The following is a 26,536-nucleotide window of genomic DNA, read 5'->3' on the forward strand; positions in this document are numbered from 1 at the left end:
CTATGAGTCGTCTGGCATTGCCACGCCTCCTCTGGACTTGCGACCTGAAACCGTAACGCTTTGCTTCTTTGCAGTTAAAAGTCTGCTAACTGATAAGTTACCCAAAGTTTATTCTTTGCCTGCACCCCCGCGTAGTTTTCCCGGCTTAACTGGGTTTATTTTATATGGTGCTGAGCAGAAAAAAAACACCAACCTGTTTCATGCCAGAGGAAAATGAGCTGCAGCCCGTGAGCCGGCCCAGCATGCACTAAACCTCAGGTACCGGCGTGTGTGGATATGGATCGCTTCCCACGGGAAGTTTCATTCCGGCAAATTTTTGCCTTATAAAGCCGGTTCTGGAACCCGACGTGTGTGCGCCTCGACTCCAGAGCAGGTGTGTTTTTGATTACAGGGCGAGGTGTGGCAGGCTCCTCTCTCAAACCACCGGCTGGCAGGTACGTGGCTGGGGGCCCGCGAGGATACCCTCGCGTGCGCGCGTGCGGGTTCGAAGGCCTGGCCACGGCGAGCCAGGCTGCGGTGCTGCCCGCTCGGGGGTGCCACAGCCGGCACGTGACCAGGCGGTGAGTACGAGCGGCCCTAGGGGCCCCGAGGCCCGAGAGGTGAGCAAGGCCTTCCTGGAGGAAGAGACATCCCATTCAAGCCCTGCCAGGCGGGACTGTTGGTCGGCGGTGGTGGGGAGGGGCTGTGGAAAGAGAGAGAGAGAGAGGCAGAGAGAGAGAGAGAGAGACAGAGACAGAGACAGAGACAGACAGACAGAGAGAGAGGGAGAGGCAGAGAGAGACAGAGGCACAGGGAGAGTCACACAGAGAGGTGCAGGGGACAGCTGGTGCAAAGGCCACCACATGTGAGGACAAGACAGCTCGAGATGCCTTCCGGAAATTATGTTCTGATGCCAAAATTTTCATCCTGTGTAGGCAAGTTTTGAAAATCTCCACGAGTGCCTATAAGTAAAAACAGCCATAGATTTGTGTCCACAGCCGTGAACGGCAAGTCCCTGAGCTAGACCAGCTCGGCTCGACCTGGGGCCCGCTGGCATGCGGGGCTCTGAGGCCACGGCCACTCTCGGCCACTCTCGGCCACTCTCGGCCACTCTCGGCGTCTGGCTGGAGAGGAGGCAGGGGGCTGGGCAGGCCTGGGGCAAGGGTCGCGCCCTGGCTGACGCGCTGCGGTTGGTAAGCCCAGGACACCTCCTTGAAGTGGAGGCCACCCCGCCGGCCACCCCAGAGGAGCCTCTGCCAGCTCTTCTTCCCACGGTTCATTAAGAGTTTTCACATCCCTCTTTAAATTGAAATTAAAAACAAAATAAGTTCAAGAAGACCGAAAACAGGAAAGAGCCCCTCCCCGAAGCCACACGATTGAGCCCGTGCAGCTGAGGCCCCTCAAGGGGATCCGAGTGTGGGGCCCGAAACAAATCCAGGCTTTGTAGGGCTGAGCATGGCATCCCCCAGTTCTGGGAAACAAGGAAGGGGGGGCACGCAACCCCCCACCTCCCATCCCAACCCGCTGCCTCCTGATGCGATGGAGGCGCCTGTCACGAGGCCCCAGGAAGTGTCCCTAATCACTGCCAGCAGGCAAGGGTGACCCCGCATGGCCCCCCAGGCAGGCAGGATGTGCCTAAGTTGGGGTGGCTTTGTCCTCCCCCCAGATCTGAGCCCCGCAGGGCCCAATACAGCTAACGCCCAGCACATGTCCCCCGCGGTAGGGGAGTTGCCCCCCCCCCCACCCAACGGCCACCCAAATACTGGTGGCCTCTCCTGTCCCCTGGCTGATGCCAGAAATGTTTGGATGTCCTGAGAGGTCTTCGCAGCCCCTGGGCTGTGGCTGCAGCCCCCAAATGGGGCGGGTCCACCTCATGGTCCCCCTCCCCCACCACTCCTTGGACCAAGGAGGACCGCCCACCCCCAGCCTCAGCCGGCGGGAGGTGGACTGTGTTTCTGTCCATCAACAAACAGTTAATTGGCTCTGCGAAAGGCAAGGCATTATGGGGAGGCTGACCATAAAAGCGATCTTTTGACAGAAAAAGGGAGTCGTGTTAGTTTCCTGGGGCTGCCAGACAAGTTGTCACAAACTGGTTGGCTTAACACAACGGAAACGGACCCTCTCGCACGGCTCTCAGGGCCAGAAGTCCAAAGCAGAGGCGTTGGCAGGGCCACACCCCGCACGAGGGTCGGCGTGGGAATATTCCTCAGCCTGTTCTAGTTTCCGGTGGTTCCGGCTTCCCGGGCCTGTGGCCACATCACCCCAGGCTCCGCCTCCATCTTCACGCGGCCTCCTCCCCCTCTGCCCGCCTCTCCTGAGGACGCCTGAGGTTGGATTCAGGGCCCGCCTGGGTAATCCAGGATGACCTCGTTCCAGGATCCTTCACTTAATTACATCTGCAAAGACCTTCTTCCCAACGAGGTCACATTCAGAGGCTCCGGGGGTTACGGCGTGGACATATCTTTTGGGGCCACCATTCAACCCCCTGCAGGGGCAAAATTGTAATTACTGCAAACAGGTGGGGACAGAGCTGCCTGACAGGGTGTGACATGTGGTCAGAAGGAGACACACGTGAGCCGGATGCTACTCGGCCCCGGCGTCCCCTGCCTGCCCCCTCACCAAAGACGAAAGGAGGCTGAAGAGTCGGTCAGATTAGAGAAGGCCGCAGAGCCGTGACAACGAAAGGCGTCATCTGGGCCTGGACCAGATCCCGGACGGAAGGGAATGGCCAGAACCACAGCCTCCATCCCCCGCATGGCTGCACTGGCCGCCTCCCTGGACCCTCTCTGGCCCCTCCATCCGGTCTTCACGCAGGGGTCAGAGGAGGCTCTGTCACCCCACGCTTAAAGTCCTCCTATAGCTTCTCGTTGTCTTAGGACGGAACCCCAGCCCTCTCCCCGGCCTCCACGCCCTGTGTCATTGTGCCCCTGCCTCTCGCCAGCATGGTCTCCCTTGCTGGTCCCTGGGGTCCCTGACCCCAGCTACACAGACCCACCCAGGCCTCCGCTCACCTGCTCCCTCCCATCACACAGCCTTCGCACCTGCAGCCCCTTCTGCTTCTCCTCCAGGGGAGCCACGCGCTTGTCTCCTTCTTGTCGTTTAGATCTCGCGATCTAAATCGCTGCCTCCAGGGAGCCTTCCCTGACCGCCCGACCCACGCCGTCTTCCTCACAGACACTCTTTCCCCCGCGCCCTTGCTGCGACGTCTTCGCAGCCCTTAGTAGGAGGCACGGACGTCCTATCTGTTTGTTTCCCGTCTCCCCCAGCTCCAGGGCGAGCCCCGTGGGAGCAGGATTTGATAGTGACGTTCCGTGGAGCGGGGCTGTGAGTACAGATGGACAGGATGCTCGGCTGACCCCATGGACCTCACAGGGCAGACGACCTTCCTAACGCCAGCCCCCGGGACCGCCGCTCCTTCCACAGACCAAGGGGACCCGCCGCCTCTTGTGCATGAGAGAAGCTAACCACCCGGGCTGGTTTTTAGCTCGTGACTTGCAGCATGGGATGGGCGTTCCGATCCGTTCTGCGGGTTCGCGGTTAGGGCCTGGATCATGGGAACTCAGAGGAGCTGGAGCAGGGTCTGGACGGGCCGCTCCTGCTGTAATCCCTGGGGAGTGATGGAAGGCGTGCCCTCCGCACCGCTGATTAGTGAGGTGGGTCCGGGAGGGGTCCACGGAGCCGACGAGGGGCCGGGCACATCTGCTCCCCATGACGCAACCCGGACCCAGCCAGCGACTGGTGAATCAGCACGTGGTGACTCTGCCTGATCCTGAAATTTGGCAGTGAACTTGGCACAGCGCCCCTGGTCACATCGAACCTCCTCCCCGCCACCTGAAATTCCTCCGCCGGTGAGTCAGCTGCTGGCGGGGAAGCTCCATGCGCCTGGTCCATCCTTCACCCCAGGGCCTGGCGGTCTTGGCTATGAATGAATCCCACCAAGGTCTCGGTGGGATCACTGGGACTGGGTGCCAGGGCCGGTCCCCAAAACCCCTCGCCTCCGTCCGTCTTGACGACCCAAGGATTTGCCGCGTCTCCAGTCTGCAGCAGTTACCAGCGGCGAGACCCCCAGCGTCACTCTGCTGAACACGACATCGGCTAACCGGAGGGCAAAAGTCACCCCGAGTTCCTTTGGAGGTGGCCCCGGAGCAGGTTAGTTCTTTAAACTGGAGACGCTGCTGCATGGTGTTATTGGGGTGGGGGTGGGGGGCCTGGAGCAAGACACCTCAGAGGCCAGTTTCATTTCATCTGATGGAAAGGGTGTCAGCATCACAGGAGGTGGGGATGGGAAGAAAGCCCCCCCCCCATCTTCCAATCAGCAGCCAGCAGGTCAAGCCCTCCGCCTGGGCGAGGGGGCACAGAGGGCCGCCTGGGGCCCATAAAAGCCAGTCCCCCTCGGGGCTGGCTCCAGGATTTATTACATACCAGGCATTCTGGGCCAGGAAAAGACTAAACAAAATGTGGTTTTCCTCTGCGAACTGATTGCATCTCTTCCAAGGGAACACGTGAGAATCACCTTTGGGGGTGCACTCACCCCCGCCAGCCTGGCCTAGACCGTCTGCCCCTTCGCCCTGGTCTGCGGCCTTGGACTGGGGCCGCCGGCTCCCCTGGAGGCGGCCTCAGTTCCCGGAGGTGAGTGGGGCTGGAGGAGGTGAGGCCGGGTCAGCAGGTTGTTCCGAGTGGAAGCCGCGGGGGGCTGGGTAAAACCAGAGGAGAGGTCTGAGTACAACATCCTGGGGGGGAATCTGCACTGCAAGCAGCACAGGGAAAAGAGGGGATCCCCCCAAAAAACAACCAGAGAAACAGGAGGAGCTCCAGAACTCTCTTCTGCCTAGGAACGAGGCTTTTGAACTGGAAAAAAAAAAAAAAAATACAATGCAGAACCATGTCATGGCACAGCCCTGTTTTTTGTTTTAAAATGTTTTTAAGTTATTTAATGGAAGATAAAGAATAAGGATAGATTTTTCACATTGATTTTTCCCTGCTAGTAAAACTCATGGAAATAGTAAGGATTTAAAGAAGAAGGAGAAACAGCTTTGAAGGCCAAAGGGACAGCAGGGTGACCAGAGTTGCAAGAATGCTTTATTAGGAAAGAATTTGTTGACATAATTCACACTAGCCAGGGAAGGAAGAAAACTCTATCATCATCTTGACAGATGTCAGAAAGGAATTTCATAAAATTCAACACCCCTTCCTGTTTCTAAGAAAACCTTTAAAACCAGAGAGATGGATGGAGACGTCATAGAAGTAAATGTTTCCAAATAAAAAACTAAATGGTGAATAAACACTACTGGCCCCAACTGGGCAAAAGGCGACACCAGTAACTCACACGCACACGAACATCCCCGAACACCTGTGGTCGGTCACGAAGCACGGCCCCCAAGCAGCATTCTGCGAGACAGGAGCTACGGTGCAGCCCAAAGACCTCGGGGGTCAGTCTGAGGACAAGGCTCTGTCCTCAGGGCCACACCCCTCCCTGGTTCCACACCCGCTCACTGGGATGAGAGGCCTGAGACCCCAAAGGGTTTGACAGAGGCCAAGTCTCCCCAGACGGCAGGGGACAGAGAGACGGCTGACTGGCCTGACAAACGCCGATGCCGCTTTGGCCTGTTTGCTGGCAGCCGAGACGTTTTTCCCGACTGGGCCTGCAGCCCCGGGCGGCTGTCACCCTGCAGGTGCATTTGCCATTAGCGACCCGAATCTGAGTTTCCTCGTCCAGGGATGGGCTCTTTTCCCAAATACCGGGCTATGCGTGCCCAACCTCCTTCTCTCTAGGCATCGAAGGCAGAAGACAAAAGGTCACATTTTTTTATTTCTTTGCTGGCCTTGTGTCGTACAGACAGAGCTTGGATCTGTGACAAAGCCTCCAAGGTGATCCGCCGGCACCCGCTGGGTGCCGGGGGCCACGGGGCCGCGTGAGAGCGGCTGTCTGAGGCTCCACGCCGTAATCCCACAGTGGGAGGGAGACGAGAAGCCCCACATCGCCGACGACAGCAGAGCGTTAAACACATGGCCCTGAAGACGGCATGGCAGCAGCCGCCAAAGATCAATTTCTCAACTACGAGGTCTCATGGCAGCCGGTGCCAGCGGACAGCTCACCGGCCAGAAGCCGAACGAGAAAAAATAAATAAAAGGAAAACGCAGTAAGGCTTTTCTAAAAGCTACGTTTATTCCTACACTAAATCTTTCTGGTCGGCAACTGCATTGCTATGTTTTTGCTGGGAAAATGTCTTCTCTTTCCTGGAACAGCGGCCCTGGCTGAATTAAAGGGGGGAAAACCCCGGTGGCTCCCCGCCAACGTTCTGCTGTTTGCTTGCACATTCCCCCACTGTGTGGACTGCAGCACCAGAGAAGACCTTGCCCCGCCAGGGGGCCAGCAGACTGGCCCCTTGTCACCGTCCCTTTCAGAAGAGTCGGCCGGTTTCCGTGGCCAGCAGAGGGCGTCACGTGACCGCTGAATCCAGTTGGCCGGGTCCCAGGCGGCTTTGGAGCTGGCCGGTCCCTCTCTCGGCTTCCTGAGAACGCCCCCCGCCCCCATTAGCGGGGAGGGACGGAATTCAGAGGACCTTACCTGGCAAGGAGGCTTTTTATTTCCTTTTTGCATCTTGAATTTTAAATTTTCTCCTCGAGTTAAAGGCCCCTGGATGAAATCGGTTGTCCTCGGCCCCAGCTGCATGTTTAACTCACCTGGAGCGCTGTAGAACCTAGAATAAAATCAAACTGCCCGGAAATTCTGATCCCGTTGGTCAGGGTAGGGGTCCCAAGCATCAGAATTTTTACCATTCCCACCCTTCTCCCCTAATCCTAATTCTAAGGGGTTGGGAACACCCATCAAATAAAGCTATCGTCAAAAACTGGTGGCCCACGGTCTTTACGGAGAGTGGGTAGTTTTTGTATTTCGGTTGTTTTTCCTGCCGGGGGCAAGTGTCTTCATCTCCTTCTTTGGGAAGGACAGTTTTCAGCAAGGCACAAACCGAATGGTCCATCTGGGGTGGCTGGTGACTTCTGCATCACGCCTGGGCCCAGGGCCGCCGTCCTGGGGCTCTGCAGAGTTCGCTTTTGATTTTCTGACTTCCTGCGTCTTAAGCAGACCCGCCCCGGGGTGTTGTGGTCAGGCGTGCCAGCCGGCCGGGCCCTGCATTGCAGCAAGTCTTCGGGGAGCAGGCTGGGGTGCCGCCTTCCCCCTGAACCTGCCCGAGCCTCCGAATGCACACGGCTCCAACGCCCGCTGAAATGCGATGACATGTACGGACGGCTCGCGAAGGTGTTTCCTGACAATAATCTTTTCGACAAAAGGAATAATTCAAAGCGTATTCAAGGCGATAGAAACCCCAAATGACTCAAACGGTGTTGGGGGGAGGGCTCCCCCCGCGGGTTGGAGTGAGTCAGCACGCATTTGAATCAGAGCCCTGTCTCCAGGGTGAAAGTCCCAAAATCAGGAAACATCAGGTTTGAAGGTGGCTCTTTGGGACGCTGCTGACAGGTTGGGACTCCTTCCCCAGGTGTGAAGAAAGCCCCCCTCCCCCGACACCCTCACTCAGAACCAAAGGCGGGCCGCTTGGAGCGAGGAAGGGGCAGGTAGGCCTCAGAACCTTGCCTGCTGCTGGTCGTACCCAACGGGCCGGCGGTGCTCACAGGACGCGCCCTCGTCCTGGGGACCGTGGCCGTTTGCTCTGACGGGCGGCAATTCCCGCCTCGCGGCTGGGAAGTGAGGCTCACCTCCCCATTGCACGTGAGGTCCTGTGTCAATAGTAACTCGGCTCAGACTCCATCTGTCTGTCCCAGCGAAGGAGGCAAAGCCAGGGAGGGACTTCACGGCCCTGCTCACGGGAGCCCTGTGGCCCCTGCCTCCTCCCTAAAAGCAGCTCCCTTTTTACCCTGAAAGAGGGTTTGTGTTTCCCAGAACCTCCTTCATGCTTCGAACGGCCAGGAGAGACTTGCAAACTGCAGAAACGCCCAGAGAGCAGAGGACGGGCCTGGCCGTCTCTTTTTCTGCAGAGCAAAGCCGCAGGTGGGTGGACGGCGGACCTGCCGCGTGCAAGGCGCTCAGTCCCCAGGTGGAAACGCCGTCGCTCTCACGAAAATGTCCCACCGTGCAGGGGATGCGGCTCAGATCCAGAGGTTTCTTTTTAATGCCACAAGCAGAACGAAACCTGCTCTGTAAAACCGTTGACCCTCAGAGGAAAATGACAATGACTCAGGAGGAACGGACGGCCACGATGGAGTAGACGCGGCTCCCCAACCCCCCGAAAGTGGCCTCGAGGTTTGACTAAAACGAACTCTCCAGAGCCCGGTGTGCAGGGCCGGAGATGTAGACATGGTTCCATAAATAGCCGTTGCTATGAAGAAATAAATACAGAAATGACAATGAGTTTCAATCATTCACAGATGGAGCCTGGGTCATCCTCACTCTCCAAGTCGTAAAAATTGGTTCCAATATAAGTTAGCCCACATCAGAAGTCAGGCTCGAGATGAGTATTGTCGGGAAGCTACAAATTACATTTTTAAAAATTGGCCTACAATTATAGGCTTAATTAATTACACGAGAGATTTGTTCTTGAAAAGTTATGTAAAATGTGTCCTATTTTGCACCAGGAAGATGGCCTACGGGAAGGGACCCTGTCACCCTCATAGGTCTGTGAACACTGGGGTTTCGCTTAAAAGGAGAACTTTCTAGTGGGTGGAAATTCGACATATGTCTTTTAACAAGGAAAAAAAAAAAAAGTAATGCTCGTTAGAGGAAGAAAGCCCAAACGGCAGAGGGCGGATTTAGAAGTCCCAGCGCGCACCGGCACCTCCCCTCTGCCGGGGACAGACCGTGCTGCGACCTCGGCGTGACCCCTCCCGGAACTTCGCTGACGCTTGAAGGGACACCTGCAGCTCCTAACTCCATTTCCGTCGGGCGACGCTAGGCCGTCTACGCTGCGGCTTGCCGTCTGCGTGGACGGACGTGCCCTGGCCATCCGGCGTCCTCTCTGCCCACCGCCACCGAGTGTTCAGTACGAAGCGTCTTAAGTGTCAAGAAACGATGGTTCTGTTTTAAATCTCTGCAGGTATCAGGTCTTGGAAATCTGGTGAACAGACTCAAGCAACCCAGGAAGGAGAGTCTGAAACAGCTTGCGTCCCGCCCGGTCCGATCCCGGCCCTGCGGGCCCCTGTGCTAGCTGTGTGTGTGTGTGTGTGTGTGTGTGTGTGTGTGTGTGTGTGTGGCCCCACACCTCCTCTCCGCTCACGCAAACCCTCCACCCCGGACACACTTCTGTAGCTTCGTTATGCTTTGAAGCAAACGTGGGACCATGCTCGATGCACGACCTTACACCTCGTGCCGAGAACGAGAGGAAAATTCATCGTGGTGGGGACTGGGTTTTACCTCTCTGGGTCATGAACAGAGATAACTTTTTCCCCCTGCACGTTACTGACATTGTTTGTTTTCCATTGGGAGCAAGGCTCCGGCCCGTTGGCTCACGGCTTGTGGCTTTCTGCGGCTTGGGGTGGTTCTAAGAGCTTCCTGGGAACTCAGCGATCCAGGACGATAACCACACGTTCTAGAACCCTTCGCTGCCAGTCGTAGGTTCCCTCGCCCCGTCTCTGGCAAGGGACGCGAGGCTGTCTGTGGACAGTGAGGGCGGAGAGAGGGTGACCAACGCAGCGCGGTTTAAAGCAGAAAGTCCTGTGTCCTGGGACCGCTTCGGCCCCTGGCCAGCCAGGACGGCTGGTCGCCCTTAATTCCTTCTTGGGAGCTCGGCCAATGCCAAGTTAGGAAGTTAGGTTGGCTGCTGGAACGCGGTCGCCGGAACGCAGCCGTCAGAGGCCAGCGGCCCTCCGTGCTGGCCGGAAGCCGGGACCAAGCCGCGGGCTCACGACGGAACGGCTACGTTTGTGACTGCCATTTAGCTGGCGACGAGAGGGCAAGCCGGGCATCTGCACGGCGGCTGACCCCTCGGTCTCGGCTGGGAACAGCCAGAGCAGCAGACGGAGGCCTGGAACCCCCTTCCCTGTCATTTCTCTTCGAGATCGGCCCCGCGGACCTTCGCCTTCTGTGTGTAACATGGACCCCGAGACCTCGGACGCCGAGTTGGAGACCCGCCTCATGCCCAAGGGAATCCACCCAGAATCTGGGGGAAGGCCCCGCTGCAGACAAGCGGGCCCGGAGCCGGTCGGGCTTCGCCTGGGACCCCACGCTACGATGCACGGGGACCGGCCGCCTGGCCCCCTCTCCACACGGCCTGGCCCCGCGCCACTGGGAGGCCAGGAGACGGCTGGACACACAAGGAGGCTGAATGCGGGGCCAGGACATCGTCCCTCTCACAGCGTGCCCCTCGCCCGCTGCCGTCGCCAGCACCCAAAGTCACCGACATCTCCCGAGCTTGGCGGGGTTGATTACGTTCAGCTGACTTCCCTCCCCGTAATGAGTGACATACAGCTTTCACTAGGTAATTCCACGGGATGTAAGTATTGTATTTTCCTGCTATAATCAGAGGATGAAAACACGTCAAAACATCCCAAATGTATTGGCCGCTCGTGTTCTTTAAATTTTTGTCGACAGTTGTAAACTCGGCACTTAGAAGTTGAAAGATCGGCATGCACACTCTAGATTGCATTATGCTCTTTAAAAAAAAAAAAAAATCAAATCAAAACTGGGACCAACGGGGCTGGTTCTGACAACCAGCCGGGGCTGGCCACAGGGGCCTCCTGGAGGGGAGCCACGGATCCGCCGTCTGCCAAAGTCCCCTCTGCCCCCTATTGCTGTGCCCGGACTCTGGGGGCATTGGAGTTTGAGACCCCTGCCCTCGACCGCGTGTGAGCAGACTGGAGTTCCTTATCTGCTCTCTGACGTTTTGGGGGCAAAGTAGCTGCCATGTGTGACCCGCACCGTGTGTGACGAAGGCTGCTAAGTGCCTCGCCAACGTCGTCTCTCCTTTCTCCCTTTTTTCCTTCCTTCCCTCCCTTCCTCTCTCCTTTCTCCTTCCTTCCTAAGAGAACCTGCCCTCGTTCTGAGTGGTAATAAATAACTCCATTCCCAGATTCCCCGTAGGTAGAAACGGCCTGTGAGATGTCAGGGGAGGTCTTCGCACGGGGATGCTCGGTTGGCTCCCCGAAGGCAGGCCGACTCAGCTGAGGAGTGTGTGCTTTTTCTCAGTGCGACCCCCTTTGCTCCTTTCTCCTGCTCAGAATATGTTATGATGGCCGGAGCTCCGGCAGCCGTCCGGGACCATGAGGAGACCTAAGGCTGGAAGTCTCACGCTAAGAAAGAGAAGCAAACGCATGGAAGGAGCCTAGATCCCCCATGACGGCGTGCAGCTTGCCAGTCCCGGCTTGTTCTCTGCAAGACGCCTTCTAAATGCGAAGGAAAAAGACTTACCTTATTCAAGTCACCTATTCGAGTGAGCTCGAGACCCAGGTGAAAGGCAACCCCGACGGAAGCCCCCAGTGCCACATCCAGCTGTGGGACATCGCCCGGGACACAGGTGACTGATGCCATCCCGCGAGCATTCGAGCCGTTTGGCTTTTGAATTCCCCAGACCTCTGAGCACCGGGCCAAGTTCAAAGGAGTGTCGCAGCCCCGCCCTGCAGCGGCTAATGCTGTGGGAGGAGAAATAAGACCCAACGTGAATAATGGAAATCAGGGCAGGGAGGGCGCAGGCGCCATGTCTCATTCAGCAGGCAACCTGCTGCGTGCCCGGCGCCCTTGGCCCATGGCGCGCCGTCGAACGCGGTCTCTACAACAGCCCCGAGACGTCGCGTGTAGAGAACACCAAAGCGCAAGAGCAGAAGGAAGTAGGGAAGTGGGGCCTCTGCCCCGGTGGTCCCCATACAAGTCTCATGAGGACCAGGACCATGCGATGGGTTTGTCCTTTCTGAACCCCACGCACCTTTCGAGCCAACCTTCTCCTACTGCGAGAGCCAAAGGTCCCAGCCTGTTCGGGTCCTGCAGTCACCCCTGAGGCCACATTTCCTTCCGGCACAGGCATTCCGATCTTCAGAGAAAAGACCTTCAGAAGATGCCGTACGGATTCCACAGGAGCGACGTTGAACGGAAAATAGTGCCCTCGTGGACGTGTGCTTCGGGCCTGCTGGGAGCCGGGCCCTGTGCTAAGGGCTTCGTGTGAAGTGTGGACTGACGTTTTCAAAACACCCGTATGAGCCAGGTCCGAGCACCAGGCCCAGGGAGCGGAGGTTAAACAACCAGCCTACAGTCACGCAGCTAAAAGGTGGCGGAGCCAAGGTTCGAACCCATACCCCAAAGGCCCCTCTCAACCACGCCGTGATACTCTGTGTGCCCTGGAAGGTCACGAGGAGAAAGCAGTGATCATTTTTTTGGATTGTTCCCCAGGTAATAACTGTTTTCCCACAGGTCTCACACCGGGAACAGGTTTGCCAGATGAAACACAGAACGCCGCCCCATTCAAGGCGAATGTCAGATCGACAGCAATCGTTTACCAGTGCGAACGTGTCCCGCGAAACATTTGGGACAATTCGTTGCTGTTTTCCAGAAGTTCGCATTCACCTGAGCGTCCTGCGCCTGATCTGCTCTGTCCGGAAACCCTGTCTGGACAGGCCTGGCGGCCACGCCGGCCAACAGACCCGCGGGTCCCCTGGTGGCTCCCGTTTGCTGTGGGCGTGAGGTAGAGGTTGTTCCCAGTGCAGGTGTCTGTCAGAACCGAAGGGAAGGAAAACGAGGTCTCCCAGGTGACTGTGACTCACACGGCGCTTACTAGTTTATTAATTAAACTGCGATCTGCCGGCGCTCGCTTGCATTTTGCTGCCGTAATTTGCCGGCCGGCGGGAGGGGACCGCGGGGCGGGGCCCTGCTCCTCTCATTTGCTGCCAAGATTCGGGGCTACCAGTTACTCTCGTCGGTCTTGGGCTTAATCATTTAGCAGTTGTAAAGGACTCATTAAAATCATGGGGCTTATTGGGAGGCAGGCCGGGCCGGGAGCCCGTGTACCCACTTGTTCTGCCCGTGAGCCCCACAACAAAACTGCTGACTGTCACTAACCCCGATGGTGTGGAAAAGGCGGGGTGAGGGGGTGGGGGGGAGGAGACACCCCGAAACTCCAGGGGCCAGGCCTGCGGAGGGGCGGTGCCTGGAGCCGAGGCCCCACCCAGACCCACACCCGCCTTAGACTGCCCTCCCCAGAGGCTGGCCTGCTCCCTTGGGACCTGGATCCAGCTGCGCCCTGCCTCCCTCGTTCCTCCCTTCGTGAGCGTGTATTGTCCAGATGTTCCAGTCGCCGAAGCACTGGGTACACTGTCCTGCTGTGCTCAGTCAGGTGACACATGGAGCCCCTCCACGCACGGGGGACGCCCCTGAGCCGGCTCTGTGCCCTCGGGGTTGCCTAGCTCGGCCCCCGTGGTGGTGGTGGGTGTTGCTCCCACGTTTTTTTTTCATGTCGTAACTCTGGCGTTTTCATCTGACCCCCTCCTGAACCTCCCCACCCCTTTTAAATCCTTGTTTGTTTGTTTGTTATGGGTTTGGGGGGGGCTATTTCTTTAGTTTGGTCGGCAGATGTGGAATTCCTGGGCGACAAGATGAGATCCCAGGTAGGGAGGGACTCCGATCCACCGCCGCGTCTTCCAGGCCACCGTCGTCTGCCTGGGCACTCAGCTGGCCTCCCTGTCCTGCCTCCACGGAGGCCCCTGGGCCGCCTGTGCCCACAGCAGCAGCCAGGGGGCGCTGTTGAAACCAAAGTTGGTCACCGGCTGAAACTCCTGCAATAGTTTCCTGTGCTAGGTCGACAGTCAAGGTCCTTCTAATGTCGTATAAAGGCCCTAGAGTACAGTGAGCCTCTCGACTTCCGCATCTTTGGCATTACACTTTTAACATCGTCCAAACCGCCGCCAGGTAATCGCACATTTAGAAAACTAGAGCCTCCACATTCAATCGGAATGCCCGATACGCATGCAAAGTTCGACAGAGTGCGAAATTCCTTCATAGGCACATAAGAAATCACAGTGTTTTACATATATCGTTTTAAAAACGCCTTCGGATTCTTTCAATATATTTTCACCTGTTTGTTTCTTCCTTTGTCAAATGTTGTTTTAAAATAGATTTTCAAGATTCTATGCCTTACTTACTTAGAAATTTTTAAAGACAGTGACGAAGAATTCTTCAAATGAAGAATTTGAAGACATCGCTAGCAAAATTCTTGCTCTGGAATAGTGTATCATGCCAGTCGTAAAATCTTATGTAAAACAAGTACATTTATAGAAGCAAGTTCACGTTTTTTTGTTCGTTTGTTTTTTTGTAAGGCGACAAGGTTTTGTTTGGATGTCTTAAACAAAACTCGGTACTAAATATACCCCATGATCCTTTGTGTTTTGGCCTCCTTACCATAATTCTAGAGTAATTTCAATGTGATGCATTTTTTTCGTCCAGCTCCACACAGATGTCCCCAAGACTGTCTGGTTGACCCCGCCGCGCCGCGTAAATACCATTTTCTGTGTGTGCTCATCACGGGAGTACCCTCGAGAGGACAGAGGTTGGGCTCCGGGTGTCCGTGCGGGGCTGGGCACGCGGTGAGGGCTCAGGAGATGGAAATGAGCGTCTTTGCTTCCGGTGGTTTGGATGAACACGGTCGGCTCTCTTTTAGCAAATAGCAAACATCAGCCCATCTTCGATCCTTAACAGAGCCCAGAGACCCCCGCCCCGGGGAACACAACATGCATTGCTGGATTCAAAATAAACGAGCTGGACGCCCGGGCTGCGGCTGGCCCCCTGCTCAGACGGTGGTGAGCAGGGCACACGCCCTCAGCACATGCTCACGGAGCGCTACCCTGTGCCCGGCACTGTCCTAGGCACTGGGCAGGCCGCCGCAGACGGGACAAAGTGCCTGTCCCGTGGGACTCATATTCTCGGGGCAAAAATAACAACTCCGCGGCAGGCCTGTCCATGAGCGCTGCCTGTGTGAGAACACACTTAATCCTCACATCAGCCATCTGAGATGGGCGTGTTCATTATCGGGAAGGCCGAGTGACTACCCGAGGTCGCACGATAGGAACCTGGGGTCTGGAGCCCATGTCAACCCTGCCGTCCTTCTCAGGGATGGGAACAGTGTCTGGTGCCTCAGTCATCTTCGGGAAGGCCCAGGTGCTCCGGGCTGGGGTCTCGGGCAGGAAGGGCAGGGTGCTGCGTGCTGGGGCATGACCACGCCACGCTCCCCAGTCGGCAATCTCACCCCTGCGATTCCCTTTCATCCCAGGAAACCTGGCATGATCCGTGCGAGATAAAAATCAGCCGCTCAGCCCATTCCAGACTGCAGCCGGCTGAGTCCTGGGACAGCCGCCGGGGGTTCTGGGTGTTGGGGCCGAGTCGATGGGCCTGTCAGCTGCAGTGGAGTCCGGGGCGGACCCAACACTGTAAGGCAACTCCAGGCGGGCGCTTCGCAATGGCGAGCAAGTCGTGTCTCTCTGGGAAGAGAGCCCCACGTCCCCCGGATCTTCCAACGAGCTCACTCTGTCTTGTTTTCACGTCGGGCATTGACAGATTGATGGGAATTGTGGTTTCACTGAACCAAAGTTTGTGTTGGAAGCTGTGAAATGTGTACAGATGTTTCAGGTAGAGCCGAAACTTCCTTTCTCCTTGCTTCGGGTTGCCTTTCCGGCCATCTCTGTAGTGCCGCAAATTATCGAGTTTAATAAGGGCTCTCTGTGGCCTCCTCTTCTCCAATTGGGAATTCCAATGATCTCTATGAACACCACCAGAAAATTAGACGTTTACATTTAATTAATTTTAACCTTAAAAATAGATGCATCCCCTGAAGACTCCGATGTCTGGAAAATCTGTCCTGGGGCCATCATCAGAAACGTGGGCACAGACTCGGGGAACACTCCGCAGTGGCCAAAAGCTAGAAACAAACTAAATGCTCAGCAATGAGGGACGGTTAGATTCGGCCAAACCACGGGCGGCAACAGGCCATTGTGCAACCTCGGAGTGATTGTTTTCCAGAAGGACGAAATGACGTGGGAAAATTCTCATGGCTTGAAATTGGATGATTAAAAACTGCCTTCTAAGCTGTAAGTAATGAGAGGACTTTATATAATTACATCTCAAATGTGGAGAGGGAGGGAGGGAGAGAGAGAGAAAGAGAGAGGGAGAGAGAGAGAGAGAGAGAGGAAGAGAGAGAGAGAGAGAGAGAGAATTAGACATTAGAAAAGGGAAGGGAATTTGCCAAAATGTCCACGGCAATTATCTCTGGGTAGTGGAATTTCGTCTTCTTTTTTGTCTCTTTGTTTTCCAGATTTCCACTTTAATAACCTTTAACTTCAGATAATAATCAGGAACAAAAATGTTATTCTTAAAAAATGAGTATCTCTTTGGTCAGAATCTGAGTGATTTTTCCTTTCTCTCTTTATTTCCCTTAATTTCCAACATAAACATGCTACTCTTATAAATGTATTATTCATTTTGTTTTCTCGGGAAAGAACAGAATGTATATTTCGTCATGTGTGGCGGGTGTGGGGGGGGAGGGGTGTCCACAGGTTGGTGTCAAGAAATGAAGTGACGTTCAAGCCACGGAGAGGGGAGAGATCGGCAGCTGAAACTGGAGGCGGCAGATGGATTTGGAAACCAGGGCACGTTAGTGACCCCCAGCTCCTGACGGGTATTAAGCTCACAAAGCGGGTGCCGGCCAGAAGACATGACTAATCTACGTGGATCTTCAAAAGCACAGCAACGGGCTCCGTGCCCTGCTAACGCGGTCTCCCTTTTCCCTCCTCCTCTTTCTATTGTCCGAAACCGGAGCGAGCCGCAGCCATGTTCAAGGTGTCCGCGTGTTACTGGCATTTTCCCGAAGCCCGTTTCCCCGTTGGGATCGTTTCGCCTCAGGGCTCTCTGCCCGGGTGCGTGGCTGTGACCCTCGCCCACGGAAGGCGGCCCCCCACCTCCACGCTCCCCGTGTGCTTCTGTTTCTTATTATCCCCACTTCACAGAATGGGAAACCGAGGCCGAGAGCGATAAAGGAACGGGTACAAGCTCCCCCAGCCCGGAAGTGGGGGAGCCAATATTCAGATGTCAGTCTATCTTCTTCCGAGCCTTTATGGGATTGTGCAAATGAGAGTGGAGCCCCCAGGTAGGCATTTACCTGGAAAACAGGTAAAATTCTGATGTTAGCTTTATTTAGCTCCACTGACGTCTGGAAAACAAAGATCGCAGTGAAGGATGGCACGTGTCCACAGCCCGGCGTGGGTCTGCGAGGACGCCAAACCTGCCCGGAGGCCACCCCGGCCTCCGGTGAGCAAGGGCAGTGCCAACAACCTCACAGGTACCCCCAGCAGGTGAGAAGGGCTCCGCGGCAAGGGGGGTGGAACTCGTCTCTTTTCCCGACTTGGGGCCGGCCCAGCACAAAGTATAAATCAAGCGATTGCAACAGGGGAGCTGCCTGAAACGTAGGCCAGCCACAAACAACCATCCAGCCGTTTTTATTTTCATTTTTGTTCCCCGAAACGAATCAGTTCATCGTGAGTCACTTTGTAGGAGCCGAGACCATTCCCCTGGAAGTGATGGCACACTGAGTAACTGTATCAATGGGCACATCTCGAAGATGACTCCCAGCTCCCAGAAGATTCCAAGGAAACGAATCAGCCCAAGGCTGATTACCCAACGAGCGCAGGGCCCTGGGGAGGGGGGGCTGACCCAGTGCTTGTGGTAGCATTGCCAAATAAACATAACGTGTACTGTGGGACGTGCGCATGCTGCAAAAGTATCTGTCGTTCATCTGAAATTCAAATTTCACTGGGCCAGACGCCCTTCCTAGACACGCTCTTGTTCTTCAAGCAGAGGTAACACGCACCTAGCCAAACTCTACAAGACGGAAGAGGACTTGCAGAATGGAATCTGATCTCCTCACCACCTTGCTTAAAACACGAAAAGCATTTCCTGCTGTTCTTTGCAAACTCCGAGTACGTCTCAGATCGCTGCCCTGGAGATGCCCTCCACCTCCCTGCTCCACACGGCCCTTCCCAGTCCCGTCCGGCGACTTTCCCTCCGTCCTGGGGCTCAGCGGCTTCCCTGCAGGTCCTCCGGAGGGCTCTTCCATGTCCTCACAGAGCTTTTGCACAAGCTGTGCCCACTGCACACTTAGCCCCGCCCACTCCCCCGTCACCTCGGGAAGGAGGTAGCATCATGACTCCCGTTTTACAAGTGTAGACATTGAGACCGGGAAGACCTATGTCGCTCGCCCCAGGTCAGGCGGATGGTACGAGGTGGAGTGAGGGACTTAGAAGCTCCCCTTCCTGTCCCCCGAGACTCCTCAGCTTCTGCCCGAGCCGCTCTTCAATGCTGGGTTTTGTGAGGTTGCTGCTTTATAGCTATTTATTTGCCCTCAAACCGAGTTTGGGAGATTTGTCACTTTGGGTTTTGGAAAACAAGTTTAAGTTCACCCTTTCGACACCCTTCGAGATTCAATAGACTTAGCTCACATGTCCTCTCGATGCCTCAGTGTTTGTCTGAACTCAGAAGTGTTAATTCTCCCCACCCCCAAACACACGCATACACACGCACATGCACACACGCACACCCCTAAAGGCTATATGGAGATGTCTGACACTTAAAGTTGCCATAGCAACCAAAAGCTTGTTCTCCGAACCTTTCCCGATGGGAGGATGATGTTAACTTCCCGTCTTTTTCTAGAAAATATTTTCAGCTCTTGGCATCTACCAGCGAAGGTGGGCCCAGGACTCGGGTCCAGGTGGCTACTGGGAAGCGGAGGCATCAGGGGCCACACTGGAGTCGGCCTCCCACATGAAGGGGGCACAAAAGCCCCGAGCAACGGCATTCCGGAGTCACGCGGGAGGCGGTCGGACAGCAACGTCTGTCGGAAGACGGATGGATACAGGCCTCGCGAGGCCGGGGTCACTTCCGCTCCGTGCCCCCGAGTCTCTTCCCGGGGCCTGACGCTCTGGCCCCGGGTAGGCGCGGAGCGAATGAATGCAGTCATTTTTCGGGGTGTGGACGGGGTAAGTATCTCAGGGCAGGGCTGAGTCTTCCGTTTTCTGGCTCTGTCCATGATCCCACCTCCCAAAACGCTCCACTAAACGGTGCGTTTCCTGTTGGGAGTTTTTCCATTTATTTTTTTTCCCTAAAATGACACTAACTGAGTTTGCTTAGCTCCAGGTTGGGTGTTTCACGGTCGCTTTCATATCTTTTGGGGAATCGCTAAGGACGTTTCCAGTCTCTCCCGGGGATATAGTTTGAGGGCTTTTTCCTCAGCAAAGGCACATGCATTCATTTCATGTAAACAGGAAGATTAGGAGGTTACTTAATAAGCTCTCAACTGTCCACCCCCCCAACCCCCACCAATTTTTTAACCTGAAAAACAAGACCTGAGTTTGACTCTTCAAAAATGTCCGATGCTATCTGTTCCCCTCCAGCTCCAGACTGTCCCCGGGAGCTGAGCCGCCTTCCGCAGCGGGGGCCTGCCGGGGCGGGGTGGGACGGGGTCAGGGACTCTTGGGGCCTTTGCCCTGGAGTTCCTGTCGCCAGTATGTTTCAGTGGAGAAAGAAAGTGGGGGCCGAGAAGGTGCGAGCCAGCAAGCCAAGGGGACACAACACGAATGCAGCACAAGCCCGGGGAAGCCCCCCGGCTCGCGTCCGGCTCATCCCAACTAGTCATTATCGCTCAGATCTGGCCTCTCCTCTCTCCCCACTGCAATTCCCCCGGGCCAGACTTCTTCCCTACAGAGAAGTGACAGTCGGGCAGGCTCATTCTCTGGCGGGGACAGTTCTGAGCATCGCAGGATGTTCAGCAGCATCCCTGACCTCTACCCGGTAACAACGCTTCCTCCCCTCCCCAACCAAAACTGTCTGGAGACATTGCCAAATGTCCCCTGGGCAGGGGCAAAGTGGCCCCCGGTTGGGAATCATTAGCCGAGTCTCAGCTCTAACCGTCCCCGCTCTGCTTTCCGCCCTCGGTCCCCTCAGCGGCCACCCGGGCCCCTGGTGCTTTGCCCCACAGGTAAGCAACACGTGTTCCTTGGCTGCATGATGGCAGGACAGTACCTGTGTCCTCGGGGCCCAAGACAACGCCAGGGATGCAGAAGATGCCCAGGCGACACAGACAGAGCCTCTAGCGGGCGCCCAGTGCCCGGCTCAGCCGGCCCTTGGCTTCTCTGCGGCGTGCAGCCAGCTCCATCTCCCTGAGGACGCGAAGAGGCGTGAACAGCCCACTTCTTAACAAGGGGCATCGCGCCCCTCCCCCCAGTCTGTAAGTGGAGAAACCAGCGCTGAGGATGGTTAAAATAACCTTCCCGGCATCCTCAGCGGCAGCACTGGCCTCTTACAGAGACCTGTCTGACCCCCCGAAAACAGATGAAAAGAAAACTATCTGGAAGAAACGCCCCTCCCGCAGACAGCAGGAGAGACGTCTACAGGAAGCCGAAATCACCCCGGGCTCTCTCCCCGGCCACTTGGGTGACATGTGGCAAGTCTCGCCCTCAATCCAGGTCCCAGGTTCTCCCTTTCGAAGGCGCCAGAGTCACGGCCGCGCCTCCGAGCACCCCGGTATCTCTAAAACGCTCGGATTCCGGCCCCACCTGGGCCGCTGCTGGTGGAAACCCGGGGTGAGGCCGAAAGCCTTCGTGGAGGTAAACAGGAACCTCCCCGGCCTCGCTCTCTCGCTCCACATTTGGTTTCAATTCTCCGAATTCTTCGGCACGTTGCGCTGTCCTGATGAGATAAAATCGAGCGAATGTAAACCGAAAGCTGAGAGAGCCTGGGAAAACGCGAGGAAAAAGAGAGTTTGGCGTGGCTAGCACGACCCTCCCAAGTCCCCCGGATGTGGGCTTCACCTGGGCCGAGGGGGAATGACGATGGGCAGGGGACCGGAAGGACCGGAAAGGGTGGCCCTTCTGAACCCAGCCACTGTCTCCCCGTCCAGAGCCCCCTGAAGGGTCGGGGGGAGGGGTCCAGAGGCCAGGAATATTTCCAAGGGGATGGGGAAGGAGCTGCCCACATCCTTTTCCGGCTCAAGGCCCAGCAGGGCGCACGCCCCTGAATGCGGCCAGTGCACAGGGGTCGCTAGGATGGATGCCAGATCTCCCAGATTCTTCAAACAAAACCAGGAATTTACATTCCTACGTGAAGCCTTCCAAGTTTTAAATGTCAGGACGCCACTGGGGGCCACACCGAATGCTCCGTCCGACCCCACGGGGTCTGCGGGCTGCCGGGCTATGGGCTGGCTCATTGACGCCCCTTTGGCCTGCCCGACTTGACCTTTGCTCTGGGGCACACACGTATCCTCTGCGTAGCGAGCGATTATGACAGACCACGGACGGATCTAAGGGCGTGATGAACACCGAGTTCGTTCGGTTCCCGTAACAGCCCTACAAAGCGCACACGGGGAGCAGCTCCCTCTTACAGATGGTGAGACCCAGGCCTGAGGAGGTCTCTTCCCTTGGCTGGTGTGTGATACCCTTGGGGCGTCCAGTTAGGGAAGGTTGGGTTTTCAATTCGCTTTTTTAAAAGGTTTATTAGGGTACCCGCTCTCTGAGGCACTGTGCTGGGTGCTGGGGCGGGCAGAGGGGTACGACGGAGCTGGCTGGCAGCAGGCGCTTCCCGCAGGCGAACCCCTGCATCCTTCTGCCTGGCCACGTCTGCGGGACCCAGAACAGGGCGAGGAAGTGGGGGCACTTGGCTCCCGCTCCCCGCAGAACACATCTGGCAAAACCTGGAGACACTCGGGTATCTGGGGGTAGGACGCTCCTTGCATCTCGTGGATACAGCCAAGCTCTGCCCTACCCAAGCCTCAGATCCATCACCTGTAACTCGGGACGATCGCGAGCTGCCCGAGGGTTCTGCGACCCCCGGAGACCCCGGCCCAAGGCACCGCCGTGCTGAGCCTGGCGTCGTGGGTGCCCAGTCAACGCTCCTTCACACGTCTCCCGCCTTCCCAGGGAAGTGGTGCCGGGGAGCCTGCTTTCACGGGCCTGCTCCCCTAAAAAGAGAACGTTTTAAACCACAATCAGACGTGCCACACGAATCGTGCTGAAACGTATTTCTAAAGAGTCACAAATGCTGCATTTCTTTGATGCTAAGAAGCTGTTGATTGTATCAAGGCCTTCGATTTCACAAGAGCTTCTTGGAGGTGTGTGTGTGTGTGTGTGTGTGTGTGGGTGTGTGTGTGGGTGTGGGTGTGGGTGTGTGTTGACGGGAAGGATTCCACAGTAACTACACATATTGATTGCAAGGTGCATCTTACTTCTGTCCCAGATTAAACAAGAGTTCTGCCTTCCACCTCTGAGCTGGGCTGCATTCAGGGCACATAACGACTGAACCCCCAAAGCTTTGAAAGCCACATTTACCCTATGACAACCTGCTTAAGGATTAAGAGACGATTTCTTAGCATATCGAGCAGCAAAAATTTTTAAGAATAAATGATTCATAGCCTGGTCTTAGCTCTTACAGTGAAGAATCAAGGTATAGTCTGCTCAGGGACAAAGAAAAAGGAGAGTCAACCACCCTCCCCCCCTGAGGACCCGCAAAGGTATAATAAACAGGTGGGACATTTAGATGAACAGATGAGTAGGTGCGTGGATGGGTGGGTGGGTGGATGATGATGGATGGATAGGCGGATGAATGGTAAGACGGACAGATGGACAGATGGACAGATAGATGAATGAACAGATGGATATACGAGCAGAGAGACAGAATCAGATATACCAGTATACAGAGAGAACTCTTTTTAGGCATGCGTAATCCATTGCGGTAAAAAAATAATAATAATAATGCAGCTTGCATACGGTGCCACTCGAATGTGTCCCCAGAGAAGGTCACCCCAAAAGTTCCTTTGCAGAAAATTGCTAATCCCATCGCGACTTCCTGGTTTCAGAAAAGGTTAGACAAACACTCAAAGGAACGGGCTTTTTCACTGAGGGTGGCCCGAAGAGAGGTTCTTTTCTTCTTTCTTCTCTCGGGAGACTTCCGAAGAGAGTCCACCCTGGTGTGACTTAGAAGCAGAGTCTGCAGCTCTTTCTCTGTTCTCCCTCCGCTCTCGCTGCCCCCTGTAACTGGCCCTGTCTGTCCACATCCCGGAGGGGCCCCCTCTCGGGACAGCGAAGCGGGAGGCCCCAAACCTTCGCCCTGCCTGACCCTGCTGCGGGGTGGCCAGCACGGAGTGGCGACCTTCCGCCAGCCACCCTGCGGCCCGCCTTCTCTGCTTCTGGCGAGAAGCACGATGATCGTCTTCGGGGTGGCCCTCCTCCATTCTTAACTCGCTGCTTTGGGGATACCTCGGGACTCCTCTGATTGGTTCGGAGTCCCCCAACGAGCGAGTCACCCAGTTAGAGTCACTCGTGCATGCAGAGATGTCTGCTGAGGCTAACAGCTCTCTCTTCCGCTGAAGATATGACACCCGGAGCTTCTGCAGCCATTTTGTAAACAAAGCTGCCAACCCTCGTGCCATCGTTTGAGTCGGGGATTAGGCGGCATCCGATCCCAGCGGGTGGTCGAGTCGAGCCAAGCCGCGCTGAGTTTTCTGTCACTCGCAATCAGCAGCAGATGCCGTTGGTTGTCCAGAGAGCGTTCACGCTCTCCCCTCAGGAGATGTGGCCCTTCCCCGGCTCGCGGGTGAATCCCGATCGGTCTGAGCGGCTGTGGCAACCCCACTCCACTGCTCCGGCTGTGGGCATTTGACTCATGTCTGGCCGGCGAGGCGTGAGGGGGGGCTGCCCGCGGGGTCCTTTGCTCTTCGAAACAGACCCTCGGCCTCCGAGACACAGCCAATATTAAACTTGGTGTATGTCCTCCAGTGTGTTAGTCTGTGCTTATAAATTTGCTACTAACTTCTTTTTTTAGAAACATGTCATGGTTTAAGCTTTATCGGTCAGTGACTATATTGCGAGCAGCTTCTCGGCTCAGTGGACGCGTCTCTGAAAAACGCAGAGCAGATGTTAGGAGTCGCCGGATGTGGGACAGACAGGGACCGTGTCCTGGGTCTGCTGGACAAGCTGCGTGACCTTGAGTGAATTATGTAATCTCCCTGCACCCCAGCTTCCCCTCCGCAGCGGGGGCGCTCCTACTGTCTTTATCACGGTGCAGCTGGGGGCATTAAATACGATCATTTCTCCGCGGGGCTTAGTGTGCTGGCCAGATGTCAGTGTCCTATTAATATTGGCTATTAATATTGGTTCTGCAGCATGATTTTCCTGGCTACAGAATGTCTCAGTTGCTGTGGCGATGCCATGATTCATTTATTCAACTTTTTGTTATTGGTCATTTGAGCGTTTTTGTTTGTTTGTTTGTTTTTAAATAAACAATGCTGTAGTGAAAACTCCCCTACCAAAAACTAAAATGGGAAGTAGCGTCTGGGGGTCGGGGGGGAGTCTACGTTTTGATGGAGGGGCTGCCACTGTTGAAAAAGCCTGGGATTCGCCAAGAGGGTGCCACGCTGAGCCAACACCCTGCCCCGGCTCAGCGGCCATCTCCTCAACAGAATTTGGCCGAAGGGTCTTTTCATTCCTTCTAGGTCAGCTCAGCTCTGACGGTCGGAGACAGCATCAGTCAAGCAAAATCCTGCATGCGTGTCTGGGTTTGGCTTCTGTTCCATGACTCACCGTGGGATGCAGGTAGAGAGACAGGTCCACTCCCTGGAGAGGAAGCCTCCGGAAGGCTTTCCCGCCGGGACATTCCTCGGGGGTTTTGACGCTGCAACAGGACACGATTCTATTTAGCCTGCCTTACCGATCATGTAAAAGAAATTTTTTTGTGTGTGCATGTGGCCAAACATACGCACCATAAAACGGGCTGTTTAATTCAGTGGCGTTAATCGAATCCGCGATAGTGTGTGGCCATCACTACTGTGATTTCCAAAAAGTTTTCATCGCCCCAGACATAAACCATGCCCATTAAACAGAAACTCCCCCTTCTCTCCTACCTCCCATCAGCCCCTGGGAGTTCTAATCTACTTTTCATTTTTATGGATTTTCCTAATCTGGATATCTCACGTGAAATCACAGCGTATTCGTGCTCGGCGTCTGGTTTATCTCACTTGGCATATCGATTTCAAGATTCACCTTGGTGTAGTACGTATCAGAACTTCACTACTTTTCATGGTTGAATAATATCCCACGTACCACATTTTGTCTATTCATTCATCTGTTGATGGGCACTTAGGTGATATCCACCTTTCGGCTATTATGGATACTGCTGCAATGAACATTGGTATACACGTATCTGTTTGAGCCTGTTTTCATTTTTTTTTTTTTTTTTGGCATATACCCGGGAATAGAATTGCTGGGTCACATGGTAATTCTATGTTCAACGTTTTGAGGAGCTGCCAAACTGTTTTCCATGGCGGCTGCACAATTTTGCGTTCCTGCCAGCAATGTATCAAGATTCCAGTTTATCCATATTCTCACCGACACTTATTTTTTTTAAATGTCATAGCCATCCTAGTGGGTATGAAGTAGCATCTTATCATGGCTTGGGTTTGCATCTCTCCAATAACTAACAACACTGAGAATTTTTTCAGGCGCCAACTGGCCATTTGTTTATCTTCTTTGGAGAAATGCCTATTCAAGTCCTCTATTTTTAAAATGTAGTTGTTAGTCTTTCTGTTGTTGCGTCGTAGGAGTTCTTTATATATTCTAGGGAAGAAATCCCTTTCAGATATTTGATTTGCAAATATTTTCTCTCTTTCCATAGGTCGATGTTTTAATTTCTCGATAAGGTTTTTTGATGTATAAAAGTTTTTAATGTTGATAAATCCAATGTATGTGTTTTTCTTTTGTTGCTCATGCTTTTGGTGTCAAACCTAAAAATGTATTGCTGAAGCCAAGGCTGGAGATCATTTAAAATAACTAAATAGTGCTTGTTCCTCGAGCTCTATAACAAATGCCCTGTGGACAGGACCCATGAGCTCTCCTGTTCTATTCTCCCACCAGTGGATTGCATTGGCCAGCGGGCAGGTAAGGAAGTAGGTAGATCATTTGATTCATTTATTTAGCAGATCAGCAAACTCTCCTATTCCCCTTCTCTGACCACTGACCCCACATCATAGGGACTGTTCCAAGATTCAGGCTGGCCAAGTATAGCAGCCCACACCTCCGGCATTAATGATTGGTTCCATGGGTTGCCATGTAACCCAAGCAGCCAACGAGAATTCCTCTGGGATAGACCAATAGACATTTGCTGGGAGAAAGAATTCTATTTCCATTGAAGCTGGCAGGTAGGCAGCTGTGTTCTTGCTACGCGAACCTCATCTGCTGGAGGCAAGAATGAGGCAGAGAGGCAATGCAGGTCGAGACCAGCAGAGATGAGAGAGAGCCAGAGGGAGCATCAGGGGGTGCAGAATCCTCTGTCCCAGCCCAGGGGACCTGCTTCCTTCAGCTCGTCCTTGTATCATGTGTGTGCTCCAAGAACCCTCCAGTGACACGAGCCAGTCTAGTCCCTTTTTCCTTCAGTTCCTTGCAAATATAACCACCTCGATGGATGCCCCTATCCTCTGCACCCTCTTTCTGATTTATCAGCACTCGAATACATCTCAGTGCCCACACGTCCAAGCCCAAACTCTTCTATGTCCTCTGTCCACACCCCTCGTCCCACTCTAACCTCAAGACTCAGTCC

The 26,536-nt window shown here is 55.1% G+C and overlaps 1 long non-coding RNA gene across 2 annotated transcripts; it reads left to right on the forward strand.

Annotated features, from left to right (window-relative positions):
* The first annotated feature begins 3,215 nt into the window (after positions 1-3,215).
* LOC107500098 lies at positions 3,216-9,732 on the forward strand. Of its 2 annotated transcripts, none has more exons than XR_004953531.1 (3): positions 3,216-3,827; positions 3,999-4,608; positions 4,965-9,732. It is a non-coding gene; the product is annotated as an uncharacterized LOC107500098 (long non-coding RNA). The 2 variants fall into 2 exon arrangements; XR_001594428.2 differs by having other exon boundaries at positions 3,999-4,128; positions 4,475-9,732.
* The last annotated feature ends 16,804 nt before the right edge of the window (positions 9,733-26,536 follow it).

Source organism: Rousettus aegyptiacus, unplaced genomic scaffold (assembly GCF_014176215.1).
Source record: "Rousettus aegyptiacus isolate mRouAeg1 unplaced genomic scaffold, mRouAeg1.p scaffold_m13_p_12, whole genome shotgun sequence".
Classification (NCBI taxonomy): Eukaryota; Metazoa; Chordata; class Mammalia; order Chiroptera; family Pteropodidae; genus Rousettus; species Rousettus aegyptiacus.